The sequence below is a fragment of the Tyto alba genome, unplaced genomic scaffold (genome assembly GCF_018691265.1).
Source record: "Tyto alba isolate M040663 unplaced genomic scaffold, T.alba_DEE_v4.0 Super-Scaffold_10, whole genome shotgun sequence".
Taxonomy (NCBI): domain Eukaryota; kingdom Metazoa; phylum Chordata; class Aves; order Strigiformes; family Tytonidae; genus Tyto; species Tyto alba.
The window spans coordinates 27,715,015-27,732,264 of record NW_024881262.1 but is presented as its reverse complement, the minus strand read 5'-3'; the positions used below and the strand labels follow the sequence as shown (position 1 = coordinate 27,732,264).

At 39.5% G+C, this 17,250-nt stretch overlaps 1 protein-coding gene across 7 annotated transcripts in view; it reads right to left on the bottom strand.

Annotated features, from left to right (window-relative positions):
• MAP3K13 (mitogen-activated protein kinase kinase kinase 13) overlaps window positions 1-17,250 on the bottom strand; it is a 79,901-nt gene that overhangs the window by 39,260 nt on the left and 23,391 nt on the right. For 5 of the 7 annotated variants that reach the window (XM_042800810.1, XM_042800818.1, XM_042800801.1 and 2 more), the window contains one exon: window positions 11,614-11,759. The gene's annotated coding sequence lies outside the window, so the exon portion shown is untranslated. Of the gene's footprint in view, window positions 1-769; window positions 850-11,481; window positions 11,760-17,250 lie in introns of those variants that run through there. The other 2 variants (XM_042800830.1, XM_042800834.1) reach the window with 2 other exon arrangements.

The following is a 17,250-nucleotide window of genomic DNA, read 5'->3' as shown; positions in this document are numbered from 1 at the left end:
AACCACCCCCCCAAAACAAAAATAAAGAGCAGCTCCACTCATTTCATTGGGAGAAAACATGACATCATGCCCCATTCAGGTAAGCAAGAATATGACAAATCTTGCCCCAGTGAACAGTATCATTAACTGCATTGGTACTCCCAGCTTCCTCATTTATTAGGAAAATGAGGGGTAAAAATCATGTGTTCAGCACAACAGAGACAGCTCAAACTGCTATTTTCAATAATAAAGGAATTAATTCCTACCCAGCTGATAGAAAGAAAAACACATCTCTTCTCCATCGCAAAAATAAAATTAAATTATTTATGACTGTAACACAACAGAAGAATTGTTTGATTAGTCCACAAGGAAAAAAAAAAATTACAATTGCCTAGAAAGCAAAAAATACAATTCTGCTTCTTCATACTATCTCTAGTAATTCTTATGTCATTCTCTGTATATTCCATATATATCCATTCTCCATTGCCATTCCCTTCCCCTTTAAAAGGGGGGCACAAGAAGATAACGTGCAAAATTACAATTGAAAAATGTCTAGCACACCGACAAGCAAAAGGACAGGCCAGCTATCAGATTTATATGCGGTGATGGATAAATTAAGGTTTCACATTTCCTCTTCCCTTCTCTCAGCATCATTTTTTTCAGCCCTTTCACATCACAAATGCAACATCCATCTGTCCTTCTGAAATAAATGGCGAAAGGATAACACTGACCATTAAACACACACACACAAACATGCTTCAAAAAAAGACATTTTCATTTCAATACTTACAAGGATTCAGATTTCCTATGTGATGCTCCATTTTCTTGTTTTAAAAAGATGGAAGGCAAAAAAAAAAAAAAAAAAAAAAAGGAAGTGTTGCAAAATAAAAGGAAATTCCACCCACACAATCCTGCAGCCTGCTGCAAAGAAGCACAGAAGCGTGCTGACGTCACGGATTCATGAATGGATGTAAATCGGGCTGTTTCGAGATTCGGCGGTGCTGGCTGGGGCTGCGCACCGCGAGAGGGGAGCAGGGGGGCAGCCAATCCGCGCCCGCACCGCCGGCCGCCTGCTGCCAGCAAAAATCTGGGCACCGAACAGCCCGAGCCCACCGCCGAGCCACCCCGAGAGCCTGGGAGAGCTGCGCGCCTCTCTACTACGTATGCCCGGGGCGGGGGGGAGAGGACAGTGAAAACAATTTGTTTGTAACTGAAGTGAAGCTGTTGGGTAAAATGGCATCAGTGCTGCCATGCCACGGAGAGGAGCGGGCGAGGACATCCTCTAATGCCTTCAAGTCATTGCTGCGGCGAGTTTCTGCCCCTCTGTACAGCTTGGATAACAACAGCGTATCAAATAACTGCCATCTGTTATAGGAATCAAATGTATTTAGTAATCAGAAAAGGAGTTTATAATCTCTCTGGCTTCTTTCAGGACTACAAACCCTGAGTATTATTATTAAAATAACTAAATATAAGCATGTACTGGAAGGAAGCTGCAGGGAGAACAATAGGAGGCTTGTATTTGATTAGTGATGCAAAAGCACCAACAAAATAAAAATAGGAGCGCTAACAAAATCACGCATTCAGCTCTCATCAAACATTCCCAACAGCAGGCAGAGAAGCTCACAACGTCAGAAACATTCAGAAACAAAAATTGGAGCATGCACAGTTTCACGCTTGAGGCTACGTAACAAGCGATGGGCACAACATCCATGTATCACAGCCTACCAGCCATTTTCATTTTCAGTTCCATGCTAATGAATATACTTAAATCTGCATACTAAATGCAAGGGTGCAGGACGTCACTTTGGATGCCCAAACAGATGGCAATGTCCTTGTGAATGCACACAAGAGCAGCTATGATTAGCTTAGATCAGGACAGAAGAGCACAAGTTTTGCCTCATTTTTGTATCTTTGAAATATGAGGGAAGGAGTGGAGGGGTGAGCATAACCAGGAATTAAGGTCAAGGTTTGCAGGAAAACCTTGGCTGCAAGTGATGCAATCACACCATCTCAGGGTTTACCAGAATTCATCAGTTTGGTCTCTAAAACTCCTTATAAATAATTTGTAGCCTCCAAGTTAAGAGACAGAATTTCCATATTTTCACCACCCCTCTTACTAGAAGTAAGAAGCAATTATGCCAATATAGGATATCCCAAAACTTATTCTGGTGGAACACATCTTAAAAAAGAATGTCTGAGGGAATCCCACCTTTCCTTATGGAAACTGGGTAACATCCCAAAATAAACCAGGACTGGATGTAGCAACAAGGTGGATCTGGGTTTAGAAACCAAGGATTTCGTGCTACTTGGTAGCATGTGCGCCAGCACCACTGATACTAGCTTGTGTGGAGGGAAGAGAAGGGCAAGATGCAAAAGCCTTCCTTGAAGTCAATACAGTCACACCTATAGAGACAATGCTTCCTAAAAATGTACTTATATGAGGGGATAGGTAGGTTTTTGCATGTATTAAGACAGTAGTTTATTTTTTTATGCATCTCTGACATGGAGCAAGGCATGGACATCCAGGGCAATATATCCAGCTCTCCTCCAGTTCTGTAATGCCAAAGACACTGTTTGGGAGTCACTGGACTTCTATGTCTGCTTCTCAGCACATCTTCACCTCCTAGTTGTACCAGAGCATATTATTAGATACTCTGACTCCACCAAAGAGTTGTAATAATAGGAATGTATTAGTATGCTCTGAATTCAACAGCAGCCACAATACATTGAACTTCAATTTTGGACTTTGGTTTTTGAACTGAGCTTTATAAAGCTGGCCAGAGAAAATTAAAATGAATGCAAATTTCTCATTACCTACTTTCAAGATCAAAGAAAGCACAAGTTAACTTTTTCTGAAGAAATATATATGCTTTAAGAGCCAAAAGTCACAAAAAAGCAAGCGATTTCTACCCAGATAATGCCACTGCTGGCAGATTGAGCATACACAAGGAGAAGCAGGAGTGGAGGTATCGTGACAGACATCTCTTCTACGGAATCATTTCGTGTCACGATTTCAAACCCCAGTTGCATCAGGTTACTTAGGTTACCCGCTCCAACTCCCTGCCTGCCTTCAGAGCTCAACACTCTGCTTTACAGTCGACACCACCACAGTCCAAAACCAACAGTTTCCAGACTTCCCTGGCATTTTCAAAACAGAAACAAAAATGGTAATTTACTCTCTTACCCTAAAGCAAAAAGGGATAGATTCAGGAACTAGAATGGGGAGCACAGTAGCACGTGCAATAAGTGGAAGAAAAGGAAAAATACTGCTATAGAAGGAGACAAGTCAGAATAAAAATAGAATGGAAAATTATTTTCAGAGGTTTCCAAGGGTTAATTGCAGTGACATTTAAAAAAAAAAAAAAAAAAAACAACAAACACCCAGCGGGGAAAATAAGTGGGAACAAAACCCCAGTAAGACTCCAGTAGAAGAAAAGAGTTTGCACATACAAATTAAGATTTTTCTTCTCCATGGTGACTTGATTTGGCATACCAACACTCGATTTCATCTATGTCTCAAGAGTTCAGGTGAAAATTTTCAAACACAAAGGTCCTGAATTTAATGCAAGATAACTACCTTAACTCATCATGAAAAAGAAAAAACAATCATTGGCCTAAAATTGATGGCTGTTGCAAGATTATGTTGGTAGCCAAACAGCAGCATTAAAAAATAGGGTGGCTGCAACCAGTTACATATTTTAATAGTACACATTACATAGCTCTTTTGATGCATCAGTGATGAGTAACTGGGTTGATCAGTATTAGAAGGAGAAATTATTTTCCTCCTCCTCATTCACTGGTAAAATCAGGGAAAGCTGTGAAGCATCAGATGCCCAAACACGATTCTATGGATAAGTTTAGTTCAGTATTAATGTGAAAACAGAAGACAAAACTGTACAAAATTCAACAAGGGTATAAGATACTAAAAAAGCAAAGCTCATAAGGGACATACAAGTGCTAGTGAAAAGTTCACAGCTAGCAGGATTTCTGAAAGGATATATGAGTAACTAACTGGACTGCTAGGAGACATAGCAGGCAAAACTGATGGTAATGGGTGCAAAAAGGAAACCAGGAAGTATTTTAAAAATATCTGTTCACCATATTTAAAAAAGACAAGATAATTAAGTACTTTCAAGCCAATTAGTAACCAATAGGAATGGTGTACAGCATCTGCTAGGCATAACATTTCAAGTTGGCACATCTTATAAATTTGAGCCCAGTCTTAAAATAATCATTTAACAAGTTCTCCAATCCTATGACCTTCAATTCTAATAAGCTAGAAAACTACTAAAATTGCAGAAGACTGAGAATAACACCGTTATGGCAATATTCAAAAACAGCATACATTTGCTATTTATAGGCCTTGGTAACTTGATGCTGATCTTGGGCAAAAATCCTAATACAACCTTTGATTGGAAAGGATGGTTCTGCTGCACTGGACCAAAGGCTCATTCATCCCAGTGTCCTGTCTCTGACAGTGGCCAATAACAGACACATGGGGAAGCAGAAAATCTAAGCAATGTGTAATACTTCTCGTGGTATATTCCACTTAAAAAGGCAGAAAATCAGAAAAGAGGTGAAAGTGACTCAAAGGATATTTCATATTTATACATCAATAAGGTTGCTTATGTCTACTTAGCACACACTTGGAGGTACAAGAGGGACTCCACTGTGAAAACTTCCTACCTAGATGAATAAATAGGTGAAGTGAAACAGCAAATGATTCTCTAACAGGAGAAAGCCTAGGTAAATATTTGCATAGATAAGATGGTTAGAGGGACATTCGATTGCCAAGTTATAAAATCTGTAAAATTTTTGACCTGCTTCTCTAACCCTCTAGGCATACATTCCTCTTCTGAATGCCCTAATCTTCACCCATGGAGTAGGTGACAGGAAGGAAGTAAAAAAAAAAAAAAAAAACCCTGTACTTAAACCATCAGATCTTCAGGTTTTTAACCAGAATCTCCCCAGATCTGAGACTTTGAGAACTTCTCTCTGCAAAGGCAGGTCAACAGGACTGCAATTTGACAGGACCAGCACCAAGAGCTAGGAGCTGAGAAGCATGACCAAAGGAAAAAAAAAAAAAAGTAACTCAGAGAAAAAGCCCAGAAGTGGGACATGTGCAATGCCACGAGAACAGGTGAGCTGCAATTTGAGTCGGGGCCCTCATTACAAGCCCTGTTTTGAAAGGGAGTCTGTCTACGATGGGACAGCCACAGTGATTTCAGACCCGGTTCCTGCCTCACTGCTCTTGTGGCAGCTGCTGAGCCAACACTGCCCAGAGCCTGTAGCTGGAAGATGAGCCCCACATCAATGAAGGGGTTGCCTTAATTGGGTACTATTGCCTTAATTACAGTATGATAAAGCTAGAATGTACATTTTGGTGACCAAGTTGCCGCTACACAGGCAATAGGGCTAACCCTGGAACAAGGCTTGGACCCTCTCAGATCAGAAACATCAGATCTGCCTCTGCTCACAAAACGGCATCGTTAGGGAGCCCCGGTGAGACGTTTAGGTCTGCTTAAAAATGAAAGCAGAGAGCTGCAGATGGCTACAAACTCAAGGTATGCAATACTCTGAAAGCTACCATATCTTGAAGTGTCTACCCAAAAACTATTCAAACAAACTCATGGTCACTTTATCACCACCGTATAGTATTCAAATTAAAGTGTTACCAACTTCTGTAACCAAAGTGAGGCTTCTAACAGCAAAACCATCTGCCATACAATCCCCAGTTTTGTTTTTTTGACTGAGCATGCTCTGCAAGATAGGCTGGGTAGGAGGACATAAGACTATATGATGACACCCTTTAACCTTGTATTGCCTTTAGCAACACTCCAGGAACTAAAATGAAAGACACTAAAGTCACTAAAAGCCAATGACAAGACACAATGCATTATGTTTTCCCTTGTTTAAGCCTGAGGCTGGTATGGGATTCTTTTTTAAGGAGTTTCTGGGTGGTTTTCTCAGCAAGCTTACTCTTTCCAGAGGAGACCTGCCTTTCAGGCTCCTCACCACAATAAAAGTCTGTGTAGTTTTAGAGGCCACTACAACGTTAAGAACATGCACCGAGGAGGCTGGGGAAGTTCAAAAGACTACCTTTGCAGATTTTTATCTTCCTGAAAGATGATGGCCCAGCTCCTCAGACATAAGGAAAAGCTCTGGAACTCCATCAGGAAAGAAAACACTTCTATAGAAGAGACATTAGACCTCATTTCCTTGCTGCTAAAAAGGCAGTTAGAGCAGCAAGTGGACAACGGTCTTCCCAGATTTACAGTTGTCATGGCCAGCTGGCAGGAAGCACAGAGGAGACATGAGAAGCCGAAGGTGCACATAGACATCACCCTTGTGTCTGGGGAAGCTGCTAGCTAAGGTCTTCCACCTTGGGGAACTCTCAGCCACCAGAAACTACACAGATTCAGGCCACATCCTTTCCCCTGGTCAGGGGTATGTGAGGACACTTAGGTTTATCTCTTTCCAAGCTGCCCATTTGTTTGTAGGAATTTCGTTATCTTAAAACCTCCACCTCTAACATGTGGTTGAAATCGGACAGTGGGTTGTAAAATTGTCAAGGGGAGAATGAACAAACAGGAAGTCAGCCTAAATACAGATAGTCAGGATTAGAGTAATACAACTAAAGAGATGAAAACGTGTTTATTTGCTGGTTTTTTCCTCTAGAAATCATTTGCAGAAAGCCTTAGCAGAGGCCATGTGAGAAAACCAGATCTATTTGTTCAGGGAAGCAATCAGAAAATAATATTCCTCCCAGAGAACATGCCAAAATTAAGTCTTCCATAACAATAATTAACTTTAATAGAATTGCCAGCAGCGAGAAATACTGGGGGGAAAAAAAAAAAGGTAAAAATAAGTATGTGTAATTAGCAGTTATAAGTGACACTTTTAAAGCCAACTGAGCTATAGTCATCTCTCCTCTTCCAGGTTAGGAGCCTGCAAAAGAAATGAGACCTCACAACAAAGCCTCAGTATTAGTGCCATGTGGAAAGAAGTGTCCTGTAATTTACGTTACTCCTACAAAAAGGCATATTCCCACAAAAAGGCATGCATAAATGGGAAGCTATTGCAGGGAGGGATTAATGACACTGGAGAAGTGATTAAAAAATGCAGTATAATTTCTCAAGGTCAAGTTCTGTTCAGAGGATAAAAATCACCTGCATAAATATAGAAACAACTGCTGAGCAGCTGTTCTGTAGATAGGGATTCAGGATAGCCAGGATCACAGACTGAGCACAAATTATAAATATCAAGTTGTCACAAACAAAGCAACTTCTGTTCATTGACAGGAGGACAAATTCCCAATCTACTCAGTTTTGATAAAGCCTTTGGTAGAGCCCATTTTTGGGTCAGGCTTGTCAAGAAAGAGAAAGCATTCCAGAACCAAAAGAAAAGACAGTTAATAAAATGAGCTACAAGGGATGAGTGAGCTAACTCATTGAGGTTGCTCAATCTGAACAGAGTAAAAAGAAGAGATAAGATTGAAATATGATATATTTCTCTTAAATATAGAAACAGTTTCTGCAAAGAAACAGGAAAGCTATTCCCCACATCTATGGTGAGTACAAAAAGTAATGGACTCAAATTGCAACAAGAAAAATTTACTTTGGCCATTAGAAGAACTTTTACAAATGGTAAACACAGTGAAGCACCAGCCTAAAAAAGTCATGTTGCCTCCTATATTAGGCAGTAAAGGAAAGAAAAAAAAAAAAAAAAAAAAAAAAATCACCTCACAAGAATTGTCCAGCAATAGTGATGATGTTTTGATGCACAGGGTCAAAATGATCTTCTGGAACCTTTCAGGCCTCTTCTATGAAGCTAACGAAATACTGAAAGCTTTTGCAGCAAGACCAGAAGCTAAAAAATTAATCTGATCTTTTGCAGTACGAGGTCTTGCCAAATTAAATCTTTCTATACTTGCTAATGTTATAAAACCTCTCTGAGGAATATTATTCAGATTTCTACCAAAAAAAAAAAAAAACCTACAAAAACTGCCGAAAGCCCATTAAGAGAGCAGAATTCAAGCATTTATAAGTCAGAGACTGCCAGAATAAGGCACTATATTTAGTACTAACAGTTTTCTCTGTAGTGCTGTGATAAAGTTCCTTCAAGAACAGTGGATCAGCCCTATGTAAATATTCTCAAGACAAATAAAACCTGCTCAGCATCTTCCTCCCAAACTAGCATCAGTCATGATGCTATCAGTAGCTTTTGCTTCAGAGCTTACTGCTTTTTCCTTTCTGCTCTCCCAAGAGACTTCTGTTCCCCCACTGCTAAATGCAGACCCTAGAAAAGTCCTCTTGATCTGTCTGAGATATCACGACACAGAATTACTCACTTCATGAAGAGTTATGACAACACTTTAAATAGATACAGTCATGATTAACAGATTTTTGGTCCAGAATATTCAGATTGAGAACATTTAACTTGTCAGCAGTCATTGTCCTTGTGTTCAAGCACAATGTTGGACAATGCAGTATGAGGTAGAAGGCACTCAAAATGAGGACACTCTCAGGAGCTGCACACCAAATACATGCTTTCTGAATTAAGTCATAGAGCTGACCTTAAGAGACAACCAAAAATTAAACAGCCTTCACCAAAAGGGCACATAAAAGTTAGTCAATGTCCTGATACTCCAACTCAATCAAACCATCAGCTTTGTCTTGCACATGATTTACCCATCCAGGGAAAATAAGCACCTGGTTACTAAATTCAAGTCATGGCTAAGAAAGAATGAGAGCCAAAACCTTGTCATCTGAAGCATTAACCCTGGGACCTTCCCGGACAACTCTTTCACAAGAGTGTTTTATTACCTATAGTCCTCCATATGCATAGTAAAAAAGGTGACCGCACTTCCCTTCCAGCAAAGAGATGTGAGCCTTCTCAAACTCCAATTTCCCCGTTATTAATAAGGAAAGGTTTATAGAAAGTGCTTGTATACTTTTCACAAAAGATATAATACACTGGAGGAAATAAACATGACAGATTACATGATTAGAAGCTTGCCTGGTTCACTTGCTCTCCCATTACACGCCACCTACAAATGTCACAGTCCCTCTTACGAGCCATACTTTCTATACTTAAGGCACCTCTGTTACACTACTACTACACATACAGCACTCTAATACAGAGTGCCTTGTCTACTAACTGGAAAAAAAAAAGATAAATAAGAAGCAGCAATGTTGACAGAGCAACTGGTAAATTGTCATTGATGAAGCAAGGACAGGGTAGTTCATGTAACTGTTTTTATTGAGATGAAATCAGGTTCAAATCAAGGGAGAATTTAATTCTTCAGTAAAATACTTCACCTTAATTATAACTCATAACGAGAGACAGCTAGAGTCTAAATATATGGATGCTCTGCCTCTACAGCACCCACTATTCCTCATAGAATGGGTAAAAATTGACAGCTTTTATATTAAGAAATTAATCTCAAAATGTAGCTCTATCTCACATCTTCCTGCAATGCGACTCAGATGTCTCAGGCACCTCCTGAAACTTACGTATCTCTAACTTTCTCTGCATGAATTATCTCCTCATGACAAAGAACATGCAAACTTAAAGAAAATGTATAGAACAAACCCATCTTCAGTCTCCTTGAGTGAAGCAACTAAATGTTTTCTTGCATTATGCATATATCCATTCACCAACTGAAGAAAACTTTAATTCTACAGTTAGAGAGACAAGTGATTTTTCATCTAGCATCTATAAAAAAAACAATAAACTTTTAGAAAATATCCCTCTAAACTTACTTCCCAAAAGATTACAGAAGTTTTATACAATTAGCTCCTTTTCAATTATTCACATATATATATGCACATTTGATAACATACAAGTTTTATCATTTCATTTTTAATACATAAAACAGGTGCAGTTAAACTAAAAAACTGCATATATGACACAGAATGAAAAGATTATATATTCTTAGGAATTGCAACATCTAAAACACACTAAGCATCATCCTAACATCGAAGGCAATATGCATTACATAAAAATATCAGAAGCTCACATGGATGCATTAGAAGATCAGAGAATATGAGACAAAGAAGGAAACCTCCTGCCATTTACATCACATTTTAGAAGTAACAACAGACCATAAAGACTCACTCTGAGGACAAAGGGGAAGAATAGTACACTTGAACACCAAAAACCGTATTAAACCTTGTGTCCTAAGTGGTCTCTCTATTGTGTCCAAAGATTTCCTTACATGGCTGGCCACTCCTCAGAAAATTAAATTGTAATTAGTCAACAGGATCAACCTGTCTGAGCCTGGACTCCTTTTGAGTCAGAGTTCTTTGCCAAACACAGAGACCTTTGCCTTGCAGGGCTGAAGCTCCCAGAAGAAAAAAGCCAAGTCCTCTTAGAATATGAACTAGAATGCTTTCAGTAAGGGAAATTTAGAGAGACCAGGTCAGTCAGACTAGAAATAGGGTTTCCATTTAACCTTCCCTGCCTGCTGTGCTTTGTTTCCAGGTTTCCATTTAGCCCTCAATGTCCAAATTGCAGCAGACTCTGCCCAGTGCTGTCTGGTTCCTTGGGCAGTTTCTCATCACCACTGAGGACTGTCTGCTGCTCAGTGCTACCTTAGTCTCCCTGCACGAGCTGCAGGCTCCTGACTGCCTACTGCATCTCTCACTCCTTCCTCCTCCTCCTGCCCTGCTCAGCCTCCCAAAGCTTCCCTCCCCGAGCTGAACTCGGCGGTTCCCTGACAGCAGTCACCTCCTCCATGATGCAGGCTCTGTCTTCTCAAAGACAGGCAGCACAACTGTGAACAGAAGTACAAAACAAACAAATGCTGTCTACTGAAGAAGTGCCAAGTTACTTTTTAATGAAACCCCTCTGACTATAACAAAACGGACTGTGAGCTTGCTAAAGCAAGTCCCTGATCACGGCTGATACTTCCCAAAGGGAAATATCAGAGGCAGGACACCAGAGATGCACAAGCTCTGCACTACCTATGGCAACAGACATTAGACACAGAATCAGCAACAAGTGAGCCAGCTAATTCAAGCACCTATGCAGAGCCATTACTTCCAATACTAAAGTTTGACACTATAGACATTTGACATTATTTTAGAAATTATGAACAGCTGCTTGAAAACAAAGAGTTAAAAACATACAGTTCTTACATTATCAAAACTATAACATGCTCAATTTCAAAATGAACCACAACTCTCTGCATCTTCTGGAACTATGCTGGTATCTACTCTGGTGACAACAGCCTGGATTCCTGTGAGGACATCTGCATTCTCCAGCCAATCATCAGAGTAAGTATAATGAAAAAGTACTTGTGACAATGGAAAGATAATATATCAAAGTTATCCCCTCACAAAATCAACAAACCTGAATTAATAGATTTAAATACTTTCAGAGTTTAAGTTATATTTGAAAAATCTAAATACTATAAGATTAACTTCAACTCAGTCTGTGCAAACACTCCTTTGGCACTTGTCCCTTCCCGTATAAAAAACGAGAAGGTAACCTTACCTCATTCCTACCCTTCAAATTAAAGCATCCCTAAAATTTAAGGACAACTGCAGGAGTGAGTGCATCATTGTTTCATGTCTTCTCAAGTTTCTGACCAGTTACTACAGTTTAGAAATCAACAACTGCTGATACCTGATCATTTTTCCAGATGCGCTGAAAGCCCATGTCCTCTTGGCTTATTGCACATGTGCCTCTTCTTCAAGTCAGATAAATCAAGCTGTTCTCTGAAGTTGCACCATGAGTAACATTTAGGACAGTCCACCACTGAATTCTTCTCTCTAGAAAGAAGAACAAGAAAACTCAAAATCCTATTGAACAAAAATGTGTATAAAAATAAACACTCCTGAGATCAAGCCGAAACATCCCATTAGCACGTCCTGATGTTACGTGGCACACTTAAATGCAGCATAAAACATCCAAAATTATGTGTGCACTTTCAGAAAGAAGTTGGGAGTAGAAAAAGACCCCAACACATTTAGTACATCCTTTCTTAGCACAGGCATACACTCTGCAATCCTTTTATGATACAATTTTAATCTAAATTAAGCAAGCAGCTCCAGTAAAAGAGCTCACAGCTTTCCATATTACAAAATTACATCACTCAGGACTGCATTAGACTTTAAAATAACATACTTCAAGATAATCTATTAATGATTTTTCTGTGCTTAACTTTATACCTAAACTCCGAGTTTTCTTAATTTTAAGCAAATTTTAGGAAAAGCATACATTATTACAGTCCTCCTATGTATATACAACTCAATACCATTGTTCCTCTTGCTATCAGAAACATGAAAGCGAAGAGACAACAAATACTAAAACTTCTAATCCTGAGCCTACTGCATCTTCTTCCCACCCCCCAAAAATCAAAAAGGCTGAAAGACTTAGCCCAGTTCTTCATAAAATCGAAGATAATCAACACCTTGAAAATACAGAACTGGCTAATACTAGCCTTTAATGCAAACACTAAATTAACTGGTCTTAAAAGATATTATCTCTACCTGCAAACATTGTTTTCCTTATATCCTTAGCCATTACAGTCACAACAAGGCTACTACAACACTGAAGAAGGGATTCAGTAATACCAGCACAAGTGTCTTGCCAGAATTAAGAGACTTCAGACAAGAAAAGCTATGTGGCCTTGCAAAAACATAAGTACCATCTCCCTCATGTTATGCACCACATGCAACTCAGCTGGTCTCCAGACCATTCCCAAAGTTTGGAAAGTTCAGCATATTCCAAATTTTTTGCAGAAGTAAGAGTAGGCATCACGTATTCCCCTCCCATGTCAAAACTGCATACTTCAATTTAACCCAAGATTAACTTTCAGGATTATTTTAAAAATTATGTAGGAAACACAATGAGATCTATAACAACAATCCTTAGGAAGAAAGAAGGTGCCACCAGCACTCTTGTATAGGAGACAGAATGACTATCAGCAGGAGCTGTTTCTTTTCTAGGTGTCCCCCCAACAGAACAGTTCACCCCACACTCTTCACAACTTTTTCTGCTCTTCTTATTCTCCCACATTTAATTACTGGCAGTCACATATTTTGAAACAGTCACTTTTGATGGTAACATCAGAAAAACAATCTCAAAAGGACAGCTGTGAATTGGCCATTACATTTATACATAAAACTAAAGAGAGTAACAGTTACACTGTGTTACAGGAAACAAACATGAAAATCTTGCATTTGAGAAAAACAGTTCACAATCATAGAAGCTGAATAATTTCTATTGAATATTCCTTTAAAACTACTAACCAAGGAACAGCAAAAACAAGTCCTGCAAAGCCACTTCACAACAGTGGTAGCTCAACCGGGCACACATTTGCTGGTGGTTCACCAACAGTACTAAGTCTTATCATCTCTGTCATTTCATGTTAGCACTGTGTTAGTTCTCTTCTTATCCTCTTGAATTTGCCACAAAACCAGGAAAGGTAATTTCACATTCCCGGTAAAAGAAAGCTTGTGAAGTCAAGGTTAGGCTACATTCAGAGGCTATATTTGGGCAACAGAAAGGAGAATGATATAGCAATATTGTTGCACGAGTAATTACCAGTTTGCAACCATTGCTGCCCTGTACCGGCCCTGCATTAACCCTTTATTTATAGACTAATTTCCAGGTCAGTCACCTTCCTGGAGGCAATACATCAATATTGGCAATGACAGACACACAACTGCAGTAAATCTGTTCATCCATTTAGACCCTTCCACCATCAGCAGCGGAAGGTAATTCTACCAGTGCATCAAAGCCTCTTGCTGTGCTTTCCCATTGCATTATTTAAGCAAGTGGCAATGCTCCTCAAGGAAAACTTCTCCCGTTTTACTGAACAGTTTGCAGAAAAAAATAAAATCCGCAAATCAGATCAGTCAGCAGAGCTCTGTTGTACACTACCTCAAGTTGAAACAACAGGGCAGCAATACCAGCATTATTCTAGTAGGGGCTGGTGCCCAAATAGTTTTACATAAACAGCCAGTCAGCAACTCACTGGCACCAGTATAATGGCCACACGACATGTCCTGGGAGCATGATGGAGACACAACACAAGCAAGAATGAGACATGGCATCCAAATTCCTTAGAAGTGCAGACATGACCACTCCAAAACAGATGAACACGTACACACCTTGTTACAGATCACATCAAACACCTAGCAAAAAACCTCATAGAAATAGGGGACATAACACATAGCTATATAGTTTAATTCCTAACTAGCACACTGCTGAGAGTAATGTTTATTAAGCAGTTAATAACTCCTTCAACAGAGGTAAGGAGGAATACCTTAACATAAAAACCAGACTAAATATACATACCAGGTTTATTAGACAAACTTTAGAGTTTATACTTTTAATATATTAAAAATGTAAATAGTTGCCTTCATTTACAAGAAAATTAAATGGTTCTATTAAATCATTTTTTTTAAAAAGCCAGTAATTACAATTTTTACAACTGTTTTAAGATAGGAATGGTGCATGTAAACACACCAAGGTTTATTTTCTTGCTTACAAAAACCAAACGTTGTAAGTAGATACAACAGATGAAACAATAATACAAACTTGAGAGAATCAAAAACACACAAAAAAGGAAACACTATATTTGATTACATTATCATTTTAAATATATTTCACATATAAAGAAAACAGCACCTAAAATTGGAGGGATTCATAAAAAACATGAGATACTAGATGCCCAAAGTTGGCAGAATGCCATTGGAATAAATTACTGAATTTATTACTGAAAAAGCACAGCCTTCTAAGGACATATTTTAAAATATCATTTGATAACTGCTAACGAATGTAGGAATTGTCAGTACCCTAGACGAGAAGGGACTTCTGGGGCCAAAGGACTTTTACCACCAGCCGAGTTGAGCCCTTCCCGCACTTCCATTTACCGCCACCTTTTATAGCATTCTATTGGTTTTTAACACCTTCTCTCCAGATTCAACCTGAAAGATTTTATGCATCTATAAGCCAATACGGAAGATAGCATGGTGTATCACAGACTTAAGCTCTTAAGACTCCATAAATGCACTTACCCACTTGGTAAAAACTGTTAAAGCAAATAGAACAAATACAACAAACAAATGTACATAAGACAGAAAGCATCCAAACTGGAAACAGGTTTACAAAACTTACCTGCTGATCAGTATTTTTTCCTCTAACATAATCATCATGGAGCCAAGGAATTTTTTTCCATCTAGTATTTCTCATCCTAACAAAACACCAGCAGAATTCTATTTGGATTCAAATGCTAACCCCTGCAGATGGATTCTGTTTAAAGAACTGAACAAACAAAACATTATTTGCTTCTAAATTCTTCTACTTGTGGTGAAAGCCAAGCTGTACTGAAATCAATAAGACTGTTAGCATTGTTTTCATCAGAGCTAGAATTTCATTTCCTGTGCCCAACTTAAGATCTGTTAAAGATGCTGCTAACCACTATAACACGCTTTTGCACTCTCACGATCACATCTATAGCTCAAAATAAAACGCGCAAAATAAATGCTTACAGGGAAGGCTGTATAAACAGCATGAAAGTAGCAGCTGTGGCCGATTTCTTCAGAGAGCAAACTTTGTCCCCAGTTTGGTTGCTCTGCCTGGATTAATGCTGATCCTGTACAATACCCAGGCCTTGAAGCCTTGGGAAGTTCCTACCCCAACTCAGCAAGGTGGAAGGATTTGTTAATTTAACTGTTGGCTGATAAGAGCTAATCTGCAAGCTTTCAAAGGTTAAAACTCAACACATTTGCATAGCAAAAGTGCAAAGACAGCACAAGGAAAATGTTGCATTAGTGTTCCCTGTCCTGCCGCGGAGGGTCCCTCCCACAAGGGCCAGAACTATTTCATACACCGCAAACTGCAGCGCAGTCCAGCAAAGCAAGTTCAATCAAAACTCCTGTTCAAAGAAACCCTAACTGAAAACGTCTTTGGAAGCCAGTGAGAAAACAACAAAAGTGCTTTCTTTCAAAGGAGGAGCTTGCTTTGCCTGCTACATTTACACTGTCTGCCACACAGGATGGCAAAGCTAATCCAGAAATCTTTGCGTTTGGTCCTTAAATACAAGGCAATTTTATTACTGTTTCCAAATTTATCACTGACACCACAGCTCCATGACAACTGACTGGAAAACAAAACAAAATCTTCAATTTAGGGCCTGCTATGATTTTTTAATTTCTATTGCATCCATGCTACTGAACCGTAAAGGGCTGATGCAACTTTAAACCAGTAAAAAAAAAAAAAACAGAGTTACAGACTCATTACTAATTCATCCTGGCTGAAGCTGCATACCAGCAGCTGCTGTCTCTCTCAATTAACAGCAAATATTGAACAGTATTGTCATTTAACCGTGTTTACTGCCTGCTGCCCTGTCCACTGTCACATTTTCAAAGCATTCTGGCACAATTTAAAGTATCAACATTAATAAACAGAGCTTAGTTTAACCCCTTATGTGTCAGCAGAGTTCACAGCAGAAGTGCTTTACTCACTTCATACATTCATTAAGGGATTGGCAATAGCTGAAGCCCAAAGATGCAAGGTGCCACCAAAATGGTACTTGTAATTCAGAGGCCCACAGAGTGCTTGGCTTCCATAGAGGTCTGAGCACAAGCGACTAAAATGATGGGAGTATCTCCAGTGGAGCAGCTCTCTTAATGAATGCCAGAAAACAAAAGAAGATGAAACAAAAGAAGAGAAAAAGAAGACTGTCCAGTCAGCCTTTGTTGCTGAAGATTAAAAGAATAAAATAAAATTAAAAAATTAATCAAGATACAGCCATTCTGTGGGGAGCTCAGACCAACGCTGTGATTCCTGATGACCCCCTCTCTGCGCAGGGAAGTCAAAAGAGCCCAAATCTGCACGGCCTTTCTACCCTCTAGTGTGCCCACAGCCATGCTGCCTTTTGGACAGACTGGTTTTAGAGCAAATGATTATACAAACAATGCAATCAGAGCAAGCAACTGGAAACGATGCACTTCTCCCACGATGCCTCCACAGGTACTTCAGTGACCTACTTGCTCTGTGCTGTCAAGTTTGCTGGAAGCCACTTAAGTACAAACGACTGTACATATTTTATATTTCATTTACACAATGCGCTCCCAGCAAATCAGCAGGCAGTAGCATCTCAGAGGCTCTCCTCTGTGAGCTTACTGCCAACTGGGCCAGGGCCAACGTGTAGATACCAGCGAGCTAGAGAAGAGAGGAGATGCTGAGCTAGCCGAATTAGACTGCAAGGTGCACACTGGCAATTTAGATACTACGTGAAAAGATCAAGCA